Source organism: Oncorhynchus mykiss, chromosome 4, assembly GCF_013265735.2.
Source record: "Oncorhynchus mykiss isolate Arlee chromosome 4, USDA_OmykA_1.1, whole genome shotgun sequence".
NCBI lineage: Eukaryota > Metazoa > Chordata > Actinopteri > Salmoniformes > Salmonidae > Oncorhynchus > Oncorhynchus mykiss.
This window is the reverse complement of record NC_048568.1, coordinates 18,782,607-18,797,700: the sequence shown is the minus strand read 5'-3', so window position 1 is coordinate 18,797,700 and position 15,094 is coordinate 18,782,607. Positions and strand designations below refer to the sequence as shown.

The window sequence follows — 15,094 nt, the reverse complement described above, 5'->3', positions numbered from 1 at the left end:
CCAGAATGTGTCACGTTCTGACCTCTATTTCCGTTGTTTTGTATTTATTTAGTATGGTCAGGGCGTGAGTTGGGTGGGCAGTCTGTTTGTTTTTCTATGTTTTGGGGCATTTCTATGTTTTCGGCCTAGTATGGTTCTCAATCAGAGGCAGGTGTCATTAGTTGTCTCTGATTGAGAATCATACTTAGGTAGCCTGGGTTGCACTGTTTGTTTGTGGGTGATTGTCTATGTTGATGGCTTGTTTCAGCACAGGTCTGATTTTGTAGCTTCACGGTCGAATTTGGTTTATTGTTTTTGTTATTCGTTTGTATAGTGTTCAGTCTTTCTTGATTAAAGATTTACCATGGACACTTACCACGCCGCGTATTGGTCCTCAGATCCATCTCGTCTCTCCTCTTCAGATGAAGAGGAGGACGGCCGTGACAGAATGGTCCTGTATTTGGCTCCATCCATCTTCCCATCAATTTTAACCATCTTCCCTGTCCCTGCTGAAGAAAAGCAGGCCCAAATCATGATGCTGCCACCACCATGTTTGACAGTGGGGATGGTGTGTTCAGCTGTGTTGCTTTTACGCCAAACATAACATTTTGCATTGTTGCCAAAAAGTTCAATTTTGGTTTCATCTGACCAGAGCACCTTCTTCCACATGTTTGGTGTGTCTCCCAGGTGGCTTGTGGCAAACTTTAAACAACACTTTTTATGGATATCTTTAAGAAATGGCTTTCTTCTTGCCACTCTTCCATAAAGGCCAGATTTGTGCAATATACGACTGATTGTTGTCCTATGGACAGAGTCTCCCACCTCAGCTGTAGATCTCTGCAGTTCATCCAGAGTGATCATGGGCCTCTTGGCTGCATCTCTGATCAGTCTTCTCCTTGTATGAGCTGAAAGTTTAGAGGGACGGCCAGGTCTTGGTAGATTTGCAGTGGTCTGATACTCCTTCCATTTCAATATTATCGCTTACACAGTGCTCCTTGGGATGTTTAAAGCTTGGGAAATCTTTTTGTATCCAAATCCGGCTTTAAACTTCTTCACAACAGTATCTCGGACCTGCCTGGTGTGTTCCTTGTTCTTCATGATGCTCTCTGCGCTTTTAACGGACCTCTGAGACTATCGCAGTGCAGGTGCATTTATACGGAGACTTGATTACACACAGGTGGATTGTATTTATCATCATTAGTCATTTAGGTCAACATTGGATCATTCAGAGATCCTCACTGAACTTCTGGAGAGAGTTTGCTGCACTGAAAGTAAAGGGGCTGAATAATTTTGCACGCCCAATTTTGCAGTTTTTGATTTGTTAAAAAAGTTTGAAATATCCAATAAATGTCGTTCCACTTCATGATTGTTTCCCACTTGTTGTTGATTCTTCACAAAAAAATACAGTTTTATATCTTTATGTTTGAAGCCTGAAATGTGGCAAAAGGTCGCAAAGTTCAAGGGGGCCGAATACTTTCGCAAGGCACTGTATATATATATATATATATATATATATATATATATATATATATATATATATATATATATATATATATATATATATATATAAAAAAAATACTGAAATACCTTGTTTACATAAGTATTCAGACCCTTTGCTATGAGACTTGAAAGTTTGCTCAGGTGCATCCTGTTTCCATTGACCATCCTTGACATGTTTCTACAACTTGATTGGAGTCCACCTGTCGTAAATTCAATTGGTTGGACATGATTTGGAAAGGCACACACCTGTATTTATTAGGTCCCACAGTTGATAATGCATGTCAGAGCAAAAACCAAGCCATGAGGTCGAAGGAATTGTCCGTAGAGCTCCAAGACAGAATTGTGTCACAACACAGATCACCAAGATTTTTCATAGAGCTGGCTGTAGGGCCAAACTGAGCAATCGGGGGAGTGCTTTGGTCAGGGAGGTGACCAAGAACCCGATGGTCACTCTGACAGAGGTCCTCTGTAGAGATGGGAGAACCTTCCAGAAAGACAACCATCTCCGCAGCACTCCACCAATCAGGCCTTTATGGTAGAGTGGCCAAACGGAAGCCACTCCTCAGTTAAAGGCACATGACAGCCCGCTTGGAGTTTGCCAAAGGCACCTAAAGACTCTCAGACCATGAGTAACAAGATTCTCTGGTCTGATGAAACCAAGATTGAACTCTTTGGCCTGAATGCCAAGTGTCACATCTGGAGGAAACCTGGCACCATCCCTAAAGTGAAGCATGGTGGTGGCAGCATCATTCTGTGGGGATGTTTTTCCAGCAGCAGAGACTGGGAGACTAGTCAGGATCGAGGCAAAGATGAACAGAGAAAAGTACAGAGATCCTTGATGAAAACATTCACCTTCCAACAGGACAACGACCCTAAGCACACAGCCAAGGCAACGCAGGAGTGGTTCCAGGACAAGTCTCTGAATGTCCTTGAGTGGCCCAGCCAGAGCCCGGACTTGAACCCAATCAAACATCTCTGGAGAGACCTGAAAATAGCCGTGCAGTGACGCTTCCCATCCAACCTGACAGAGCTTGAGAGGATCTGCAGTGAATAATGTGGGAACTCCCAAATACAGGTGTAAACGGTCTGAATAGTTATCTAAATGTGATATTTCCGTAAAATAATATATATATATATATACAGTGCCTTGCGAAAGTATTCGGCCCCCTTGAACTTTGCGACCTTTTGCCACATTTCAGGCTTCAAACATAAAGATATAAAACTGTATTTTTTTGTGAAGAATCAACAAGTGGGACACAATCATGAAGTGGAACGACATTTATTGGATATTTCAAACTTTTTTAACAAATCAAAACTGAAAAATTGGCCGTACAAAATTATTCAGCCCCTTTACTTTCAGTGCAGCAAACTCTCTCCAGAAGTTCAGTGAGGATCTCTGAATGATCCAATGTTGACCTAAATGACTAATGATGATAAATACAATCCACCTGTGTGTAATCAAGTCTCCGTATAAATGCACCTGTACTGTGATAGTCTGAGGTCCGTCAAAAGCGCAGAGAGCATCATGAAGAACAAGGAACACACCAGGCAGGTCCGAGATACTGTTGTGAAGAAGTTTAAAGCCGGATTTGGATACAAAAAGATTTCCCAAGCTTTAAACATCCCAAGGAGCACTGTGCAAGCGATAATATTGAAATGGAAGGAGTATCAGACCACTGCAAATCTACCAAGACCTGGCCGTCCCTCTAAACTTTCAGCTCATACAAGGAGAAGACTGATCAGAGATGCAGCCAAGAGGCCCATGATCACTCTGGATGAACTGCAGATATCTACAGCTGAGGTGGGAGACTCTGTCCATAGGACAACAATCAGTCGTATATTGCACAAATCTGGCCTTTATGGAAGAGTGGCAAGAAGAAAGCCATTTCTTAAAGATATCCATAAAAAGTGTCGTTTAAAGTTTGCCACAAGCCACCTGGGAGACACACCAAACATGTGGAAGAAGGTGCTCTGGTCAGATGAAACCAAAATGGAACTTTTTGGCAACAATGCAAAACATTATTTTTGGCGTAAAAGCAACACAGCTGAACACACCATCCACACTGTCAAACATGGTGGTGGCAGCATCATGGTTTGGGCCTGCTTTTCTTCAGCAGGGACAGGGAAGATGGTTAAAATTGATGGGAAGATGGATGGAGCCAAATACAGGACCATTCTGGAAGAAAACCTGATGGAGTCTGCAAAAGACCTGAGACTGGGACGGAGATTTGTCTTCAAACAAGACAATGATCCAAAACATAAAGCAAAATCTACAATGGAATGGTTCAAAAATAAACATATCCAGGTGTTAGAATGGCCAAGTCAAAGTCCAGACCTGAATCCAATCGAGAATCTGTGGAAAGAACTGAAAACTGCTGTTCACAAATGCTCTCCATCCAACCTCACTGAGCTCGAGCTGTTTTGCAAGGAGGAATGGGAAAAAAATTCAGTCTCTCAATGTGCAAAACTGATAGAGACATACCCCAAGCGACTTACAGCTGTAATCGCAGCAAAAGGTGGCGCTACAAAGTATTAACTTAGGGGGGCTGAATAATTTTGCACGCCCAATTTTTCCGTTTTTGATTTGTTAAAAAAGTTTGAAATATCCAATAAATGTCGTTCCACTTCATGATTGTGTCCCACTTGTTGTTGATTCTTAAAAAAAATACAGTTTTATATCTTTATTTTTGAAGCCTGAAATGTGGCAAAAGGTCGCAAAGTTCAAGGGGGCCGAATACTTTCGCAAGGCACTGTATATATATATATATATATATATCAACAATTTCTAAAAACCTGTTTTGGGGTAGTGTGTGTAGATTGAGGGGAGAAAACTATTTAATACATTTTAGAATTAGGCTGTAACGTAACAACATGTGGAAAAGTCAAGGGGTCTGAATACTTTCGAAGGCACTGTATATATTGTGTGGTTTCTTTTGCAAACTTTGATAATTCCATGCACAGCATAGCTTCATTGAACATGTACATGAATAAGTTCTAAGAAAGTGTGCTTTCTGAACATGATTAATCAAAGTCTTTCAATTACAGTTATCAGGAGATCATGATTATTGGATTAAACCCACTCACATTAACCAATCCTATCTCTTCCTCTTAATCCTCCCAATCAGGAAAGCAGTTATAATTTACATAATTTCTGTAGGAAAATGGTTGAATCAATCTGTCTGTTTATTAGTGATATGTCCTAATACACTGATCTCAAGTGGTTAGTCAACAGGTGCCTCACTGGAAAAGGGATTGGTGTCTGTAACCACTGAGCAAACTCAATGGCTGAATCTTCAACTATTTTCTATGGTCAGTCCATTTTCCACCATCATGGAAATTGATTTGTGTTATTCTACCAGAGTTCTCTCTTCTTTCATATTTTGTGATGACTTGAAACATGGTATGTACAATGGAAAACACATTTGTGTTTGAAATTTATCATATAATGGACCTACCTCACTGCCACCAATGCAATGTGATATTACGCCCACCTCCTAATTACCGTGGATTTGCTATGCTTGGGTAATTGGAATGGGATCCTCCAAGGCTCCTGCTGTGTGTCTGGGTGATAAATATCAACAGCATGTAATATAATCACAACAATATTAAAAGAATGTCATGTGGACTGTGCCAGGTAAAATTCTGTGAATAATTGTAATGTTATGATACTGTATGCTTTTCAGACCTGGGTTCTGTGTATGTGATTGTGTTATTTAAATACTTATTTTCTGTGTAATGGAGTATTTTCAAATAATGTGGCCCGAATCAACTATTTCTATTAGAAGTATTTTAAAGTATTTTTTTTTTTTTTCTATTAATAACCTATTACGTTTTTTCAAATAATATTTTCATATGCCTGGGTTAAATACATGGGTGTGTATTTGAGTATTTTCAAATACTTTCCAAGTGTATTTCCAAATGCATTCCAATTTTCAGTTACTTGTCTTTTCAAATAATAAAATATTGAAATATTTACTTCCAAATGTCTTTGAAAATAAATTAAATACCACAAATAGTATTTAAACCCAGGTCTGATGCTTTTTTCTTAATATTTATATTTAAAATGCATAAGTATTTACTTTGCATGTGTTGCTATTACATTACTGCACATATGTGATCCCATTAATAAATTCTACTCACAAGATGTTTGTCTGTATGCATATTTGACATGCTTCTTAACTTATTCCAACATTCATTAGTCTTATTTATTCAGGACCATGCCAATGATAAGGTGAGCAACCTGTCTTTATTCATTTCAGAAAGCACATGCAGTCAGACTTGACACAGTAGAGATAATGTATCTGTTAGAAATCATTATTTGTTGTTGTTGAAAAGCTGGCTTTATCTCGAGGCCTAATTTGGTTTTTCAGTGGTTTGTCTTTTCATTTCCTCCTGATTATCGAATTCCGAATAGCGTGGCTCACAGCACAAACACGGTGGGCTTATGGCCATAGGAGGTGGGTATTCAATGAAAATGGACGCATAGTATAAAGGAGGTTTACTGATGAATTGTGTTAATTGTGCTGTAAATTGTTTATCCATCAACAAGTTGTCGAACTTGACAAATATTTAAACAGTATACATCTGTGGCATAAAGTGAGAAACATAACTGACAGTTTTCCTTAGCTTTTACTCTATTACATGGTTTATGAACCACCACACTATTGTGCCTCTATCACATGAAATATGACTTTGCTGGAAATACACTGGATATGACTTAATTGTTCACAGGAGAAATATGTACAATATTCAGTATACTGTAGAATCATTATTGTGCGACAATTAGGTGTTTGATGTAACACATTGATGTATTGACGCAAGATGTGCATCATTTTGTCTCAAGTGTTCTTACTTTCAACATTTGATAAAACAGTAAATTTTTTGCCACAGGCAGCAGAAAAGACAACCGTGCAGCAAGCAGCAACGTAGACATCTCCTCGATGGCAGCCTCATTAAGGTATCTGCATATGTTCTATCCAATCTAATCAACTGTAAACACTTTCAACGATATTGGACAGTAGTGACACCAGTCACTGAAACATGACCTGGAAGGTGACTGGCTCTGTGTGATGAACAGTGGTTACTACTAATACCTTTGTCCTGGAGAGAAGCTGGAGGGCCCAGGAGACTGCGGAGGGGGGAAGAACGGCTCATAATAATTGCCGGAACATCGCAAATGGAATGGCATCAAACACCTGCAAACCATGTGTTTGATACCATTCCACTTACTCCACGAGCCTGTTTTCCCCAATTAAGCTGCCACCAACTTTCTGTGCTGGAGAGTAGCTGTGCTTGTGGTACTGTTAACACGGCCTTTATTGATTCATGGCCCCCTCTTCATGGCTTTTAAAGTAGCTAATGAGATGTCACTGCCTATCTATGTCCAATGCTAAGACACCAGCACAGTCGCTCTCATTACCTTTCTATTTTCATGTCCATTCAGAAATTAAGTATTGGTGCACCTGCTCGATTGCCTCTTGTAGTGCACAAATGTCTCACACCAAATCTATGTGCACTCAAACTTCAGATGGGCACTTGTGTAAACATGTAATTGGATGATGATCAGAATAACTTTCAGCATATGTGTCTAAAATGGGTCTGAAATGGGTTGACATCTCTGGAAGAACCAAAGTCTGACTTGTTGATGTTCACCTGTGGCGGCATACCTTTGCTACCAGCTTCATGGTCAGACAACATGGTCTGGAATTACTCCTGACACATGAAAAACATTAGAAATAAGTCAACCAGGCAACCATGATAACAGCATACTTTTTGCCAACTAACCTGATAGTTAAGAAAGTTAGAACAGGTCCAATTCAAGCTAGATATATTAACTACACTCTTTGAAGAAAGGGTTCCAAAATGGTTCTTCGGCTGTCCTCATAGGAGAACCCTTTTTGGTTTCAGGTAGACCCCTTTTGGGTTCCATATAGAACCCTCTGTAGAAAGGGCTCTTCATGGAACCAATAAGGGTTCTTCAAAGAATTATCCTATGGGGACAGCCGAAGAACTGTGTTAAGTTCTAGATAATACATTCTTTGAGTTTTGTGTATCAGGAACACTGCCGGTACCGTGTTAACCCTTCACGTGAACTAGTGATGTGTGTGTTTGTATGTGTAAACCCTGCCTTACCAAGATCAATGGTGCTGAAACCCTGTGTGTGTGACGTGACAATAATACACATTTACAATAGGCCTATGCCAAAAAATACACAGTATTGTTAGATACATATAGGCCTATTGTAAATGTGTATTATTGTCACTTCGCCATCTTTACTGCAAAAATAAATCCAAATACACACCCTTAAGTTACATATTAATTTGATACGGGTAATGAACATTGTTTAGCACAGCAATTGATGAAGAACGTTCTAAAAACATCCCCAACACAAACCGGCAACTGTAATATGGTTCCCTTGGGTCCATCACGCAATGTCCTAAGGATTAGTCAAATAAAAGTCCTGAGAATGTCCTCAGCGACATCCTGGGACTGTACAGGGAACTAAACAAAGGTCCCACAGAATGTCCATGCGATGTTCTCAGAACGTCAGTAGGGTAATGTTGCACTGAAACCCTTAAGGGAACCAATAGGAATGTCCTCGGGACTTCCCGTTTGCAGGGTGGTGACAGGTCGACGAGACTCGGCATGCCATCCATCTGAGAGCCTGTTGAAGCCATCCTTAGAGGACCCCCTCCTGTCCTCATTCACTGATGCTCTCCCATGGTTGGATCACTGGTGGATATAAAGGATTTTCCAAAAACTATCTGTAATCCGTTATGTTACCAGGAAAATATTGTAATCATATTACAGATACAAAAAACTAGATTACTTCTTGGATTACTTTTAAATTCAGTAAGGTTGTCATCACAGGCCCAGAGGCTTGCCAGAGGTGCTGTTCTAGAATGTCCAACACAGGTGGTAGTGTGAGGAGATGAGGTCGGTGTGCTTCCTAACTCCCTCTATCTGCCTCTAACCAACCTGTTCCTGTCTTGTCAGTCAGTTAACACTTAATAGCACTCTTATTAGAGATGACTGGGAGCCACTCCCGAAGGGGCTTATCCCACATAGATAGGCAGGCAGTGTAATCCAATTACTTTCATCTCAGGGATTCAAACTTGTGACCTTTAAGTTACTGACCCAAAACTCTTAACGCTAGGCTAAAAGCATTACAGCGTGATTGAAATTTAAAGGCAATGTTCACATGTTAAGGGAGACTGCGTTCATGGTAAATGCTGCGTATGTTGGCTCAATCGGAAATGACCTTTTTAGTGCATTTTAGCGATACTGACTTGATAGAGCCCTAAACCATGTTCCTTTTTTCTTTGCTGAATTGAATGTCATTGAGAAAACCCGAAAGGTGTCATGTTTTTTTTGCAAACATCCTTTCAGAATTTAGTCCAATTGTCCCTCGAAAGGCCAACATGGAATTTATAGATGAGATACCAACAAATTGGATGGTTTGTACACTAAACATAAACGCAACAATTGCTGAGTTACAGTTCATATGAGATAGTCAAAATAATTGATTAATTATGCCAGAATCTATGAATTTTACATGACTGGGCAGGGGAGCAGCCATGGATGGGCCTGGGAGGACATAGCCCACCCATTTGGGAGCCAGGCCCCCGGTTCCACAGAGAATGTTCTCTTGGGTTCATCACGCAGAATTCGTTTTTCCCCACAAAAGGGCTTTATTACAATCAGAAATACTTCTCTGTATCATCAGCTGTCCTGGTAGCTAGTCTCTGATGATCACGCAGGTGAAGAAGCCAGATGGGGAGGTCCTGGGCTGGCATGGTTACACGTGGTCTCAGATTGTGAGGATGGTTGGTGGACATACTGCCAAATTCTCTACAATGACGTTGGAGGCGGTAGAGAAATTAACATTCAATTCTCTGACATCAGCTCTGGTGGAAATTTGTGCAGTCAGCATGCCAATTGCCCGCTCCCTCAACTTGAGATGTCTGTGGCATTGTGTTGTGACAAAACTGCACATTTTAGAGTGGCCTTTTATTGTCCCCAGCACAAGGTGCACCTGTGTAATGATCATGCCGCTTAATCAGCTTCTTGACATGCCACACCTGTCAGGTGGATGGATTATATTGACAAAAGAGAAGAGAAAGGCTCACACAGGGATGCAAGAAAATGTGTGCACAACTTGAGAGAAATTAGCTTTAAGCATATGTAACATTACTGGGATCTTTTATTTCAACTCATGAAACATGGTTTTTTTTTTATTCATTTTTGTTCAGTATATTTGAACTAATCAGAGGGCAAGATATAAGGTAAGCGAATTAAGACTTGTATTTTGTGTTGTATAATCACGTAGAGCACATGGCTTACATTATCTGTATAGTTTAATGTTGTTTTTTTTCGAGGATATGGCTGTATTCTAATAGTAATTTGAGGCAAAGAAAAATTTCAAATGCCTTTGGTTACTTGAAAGATTTTGACTGGTAGATGCCACTAAATTTAGACTTTTGTTCAATAAATACTTACGATGTGACTTTATTCATGCTTTATATTTAAATTTCACCTTAGCTGAACATGATAGGTATATACTGTACATCAAATGTGGGCGCACTGTACCTCTGACTACATCGAGTCGCTGTCAGTTGATACTTGTAAAAAATATATTCTTAAACCCTTATGTATAGACCTACTTATGTTTGTCCTGTATAAAGACTTCTCCAAATACTTCTTTCACAACCATTGCTCTCAGCAGAAAATGTGCCAAATCAATAACATATTGTGCCAAGTACTTAGTTATTTACACCTGCAATTTTGATTGGTCGACACCATCTTTAGATTGTGAGATTTGATTGGACAATAAGTATTTGGAGGCTGGTGGGAGGAGCTATAGGAGGACAGACTCATTGTAATGGCTGGAATGGCATAAAAGGAATGAAGTCAAACATGTTTACCATTAAATGTATTCCATTAATGAGCCTGTCCTCCTATATCTTCTCCCACCAGCCTCCACTGTTGGATACATACAGTAGACCTATATAATCTGTGATTCAATTGGCAAATTAGAGCGGAGTTGCCATCTTAGCACAACGAGGAAACAGTCCAGTTGTATTTGACTAAACTTATAAGTGTATGGATTTCAGCTAACAAAGGAACAACTTTACACAGTACAAATATAGGTGCACGGTAAGGATTGAAGAATTTACATTTTTACAAGTTTCAATTTACAGTTGATGTAGTCAGAGGTAGTCTGCCCATACTCAACTCCATTGAGCTAGTAAAATCTCAGAAACAATCCAAATGCACCCTCTGTGTTCATGCCACTTCCTCATTCAAAATAAATTACACAACATACTACTACATACCTCAGCACCTTTTTTCTTCTAACAAAGTAAATATGTTGTCACCAGTGGAAAGTCCTCCACTCTGGGTCTTTAGGGTTCACTCCGTATTCAAATCTCAGTTTCTTTATTCCAGTAAACCTCATTCTCCACTGTATGCTCAGTCTATCTAAAAGCCACAGCCTCCTCATTCATCTGCCGGGGTCAATTGAAAGACAAAGTGAGCAAACCCAGGGCGCGGTTAAGTAGCGGCCTCTGATTGATTTCACCTGTCTGCCGTTTAGTCTCTAATTACAACTGCAGACAGGTGTGGCTGTTCTGCTGCAGTCTGGAAGTTTGACCCTGAGCTGTCCATTGTGCTGCCTTTGGGGAATACTTCCATTGCTGTCCGTGGTCCTGGCAGCCAGAAAACACAGAAATCTTGCAGGCATCGTTCATCCACCACACAACCCCTGAAACCTCTACAATATATATATATATATATATATATATATATATATATATATATATATATATATATATATATATATAGTTGAAGTCAGATGTTTACATACACCTTAGCCAAATACATTTAAACTCAGTTTTTCACAATTCCTGACATTTAATCCTAGTAAAAATTCCCTGTCTTAGGTCAGTTAGGATCACCACTTTTTTTCTGAGGTCTTGGCTGATTTCTTTTGATTTTCCCATGATGTCAAGCAAAGAGGCAGTGAGTTTGAAGGTAGACCTTGAAATACATCCACAGGTACACCTCCAATTGAATCAAATGATGTCAATTAGCCTATCAGAAGCTTCTAAAGTCATGACATAATTCTCTGGAATTTTCCAAGCTGTTTATTAAAAGCACAGTCAACTTATGTAAACGTCTGTCCCACTGGAATTGTGATACATTGAATTATAAATTAAATAATCTGTCTGCAAACAATTATTGGAAAAATTACTTGTGTCATGCGCAAAGTAGATTTGCCAAAACTATAGTTTGTGGAGTGGTTGAAAAACAAGTTTTAATGACTCCAACCTAAGTGTATGTAAACTTCCAACTTCAACTGTATATATATATATACATGTTTTCCACCATAATTTGCAAATAAATTCATTAAAAATCCTATAATGTGATTTTATGGATTTTTTTCTCATTTTGTCTGTCATAGTTGAAGTGTACCTATGATGAAAATTACAGGCCTCTCATCTTTTTAAGTGGGAGAACTTGCACAATTGGTGGCTGACTAAATACTTTTTTGCCCCACTGTATATACACACAGTACCAGTCAAAAGTTTGGACACCCTTACTCATTCAAGGGTTTTTCTTTATTCTTACTATTTGTATGTAGAATAATAGTGAAGACATCAAAACTATGAAATAACACATATGGAATCAAGTAGTAATCAAAAACTGATAAACAAATCAAAATAAAGTTATATTTAAGATTCTTCAAAGTAGCCATCCTTTTTCTTGATGACAGCTTTGCACATTCTTGGCATTCTCTCAACCAGCTTCATGAGGTAGTCACCTGGAATGCATTTCAACTAACAGGTGTGCCTTGTTAAAAGTTAATTTGTGGAATTTCTTCCCTTCTTAATGCGTTTGAGCCGATCAGTTGTGTTGTGACAAGGTAGGGGTGGTATACAGAAGATAGCCCTATTTAGTAAAATACCAAATTCATACTATGGCAAGCACAGCTCAAATAAGCGAAGAGAAACGACAGTCCATCATTACTTGAAGACATGAAGGTCAGTCAATACAGAACATTTAAAGAACTTTGAACGTTTCTTCAAGTGCAGTCACAAAAACCATCAAGCGCTATGCTGAAACTGGCTCTCATGATGACCGCCACAGGAAAGGAAGACCCAGAGGACAAGATCTTTAGAGTTACCAGTCTCATAAATTGCAGCCCAAATAAATGCTTCACAGAGTTCAAGTAACAGACACATCTCAACATCAACTTTTCAGAGGAAACTGTGAATCAGGCTTTCATGGTTGAATTGTTGCAAATAAACCACTACTAAAGGACACCAATAATAATAAAATACTTGCTTGGAACAAGGAACATGAGCAATGAACATTAGACCGGTGAAAATCTGTCCTTTGGTCTTGTGAGACACAGAGTAGGTGAACAGATGATCTCCGCATGTGTCATTCCCACTATGAAGCACGGTGGAGGTGGTTTGATGGTGCTTTGCTGGTGACACTATCTGTGATTTATTTAGAATTCAACGTACACTTATCCAGCAGGCTACCACGATTCACCATCCCATCTGGTTTGTGCTCATTTGTTTTTCAACAATGACCCAACACCTCCAGGCTGTGTAAGGGCTATTTGACCAAGAAGGAGAGTGATGGAGTGCTGCATCAGATTACCTGGCCTCCACAATCACCCAACATCAACCCAATTGAGATGGTTTGGGATGAGTTGAACCTCCGATTGAAGGAAAAGCAGCCAAAAGGTGCTCAGAATATGTAGGAACTCCTTCAAGGCTGTTGGGAAAGCATTGCAGGTGAAGCTGGTTGAGAGAATGCCAGTAGTGTGCAAAGCTGTCAAGGCAAAGGGTGGATATTTTGAAGAATCTCAAATGTTAAATATATGATTTATTTAACACTTATGTTACTACATGATTCCATAGTTTTGATGTATTTGTAACGGGTGTCATCGGAAGGATGAGACCAAGGCGCAGCGTTCCTTGAGTTCCACATAATATTTATTACTGAAGTGAAACTTTAGCCAAAACGATAACGAACTCAACGACCGAACAGCTTCCTTGTGCAAACTAACTGCACACAAACAAAGAACAAGATTCCACACAGAAGGAGGGGAGGAAAAAAAAGCTACCTAAGTATGATTCCCAATCAGAGACAACGATAGACAGCTGTCCCTGATTGAGAACCATACCTGGCCAAACACAAAGAAATAGAAAACATAGAAACATGAACATAGAATTCCCACCTAAATCACACCCTGACCAAACCAAAAATAGAGACATAAAAAGCTCTCTACGGTCAGGGACAGTATTCACTATTATTCTACAATGTAGAAAATAGTAAAAATAATCAAAAACCCTTGAATGAGTATGTGTGTCCAGAGTGGTAATGTATATTATTTTAATAGCAGGACACTGTAAAGTCCATTGTTCCTCAGACGAGGCTGTTTGAGAAGGTTTGAATTCTAAGTGACCTGCATACACATGGTTTGAAGTACAATATACCAACTTAGCTACAGTAGTAGGTCAAAACTGTGTACTGGAAAACTTTGGTAGAGCATTGTGGAGTAGGAAATGCGTTACTCATGTCAATTTATTTTATTTTTTAGCTTCAGACCAATTCCTACTTTTCACTTAAAACTCTTGTTTTATAATTTCCTTGGTTTTTACACCTGAAGTTGATTGTACAACATTTTACAACATTTCCACATGCAAAAGGTGTATTTCGAAACTGTAATTTGAGCATCAAAGGATAAAAAAATGGATGTGTTTTGTCTTGCACCCATATTTAAGGCTAAGTTCATCGTTAGAACCTTCATAGGCGTATTGTTAAATCTCAGAGCTGTTTCCCAAAACCATTGTTACTAAAGTTGCACTTGAAAACAGTTGTTATTTACAGACTGCCTCAGACCACTCGTAGAACAGCTAACTGGGTCGTTAGATGCATTTTTGTTTTTCGTCATGCTAAACGTCATGCTAAACATAGAATCAAGATGGTTATCTGTCTCTCTGTGACCTCTGATAACTTCAGAATGAAGTCTTTGCAACTGTTACAAACAAGCGAAGGTTTAAAAGAGGCTTCAAATGAAAACCGAGATGACTGCATTAAATGATAAATACAGTAGGCTACATAGGCCCATATATTTCATTCATACTGAAATTAATTTGATGTTCAATCAATTGAGTTCTATTTGGCTAATTGTTGGCTACTGTCTGTAATTTTTCCCTCAATTTCATGACATGTAGGCGTAACAACATGTGTGCAATGATGTGTGAAATATTTTAAGCATTAGAACAAGCCTCAATATTTGCAGAAATAGGTTATAATTTCTCTGTAAGAGCTGATCCGTCACCAGTATCTGATGTTAAGGTAAGATTTGAGTGGAGAACACTGATCCAAGAGAAGTCCTGCCTTTCTTTCGATCCGATCAGTATCGACACGAACTATAATAATGCACTTATTGAAAGTTATCAAGTACTGAATAAGTGGGCTGCATTTGGAAAGAAATCCAAACAAAAATCTGGGGGAGTCTTGTTGATGGCGACTTCCCACTAAGGGGACCTACGGATCGGCAGTCATTTTTTGGTTTGGTCTGGACTGGCCGTGA

At 39.3% G+C, this 15,094-nt stretch overlaps 1 protein-coding gene across 1 annotated transcript in view; it reads right to left on the bottom strand.

The window, feature by feature from the left end:
- The window catches only part of LOC110522241 (gap junction epsilon-1 protein), a 44,674-nt gene extending 33,680 nt beyond the window's left edge, over positions 1 to 10,994 (bottom strand). The window contains exon 1 of the mRNA XM_036975806.1: positions 10,815 to 10,994. The gene's annotated coding sequence lies outside the window, so the exon portion shown is untranslated. The remainder of the gene's footprint in view (positions 1 to 10,814) is intronic.
- Between the last annotated feature and the right edge of the window lie 4,100 nt (positions 10,995 to 15,094).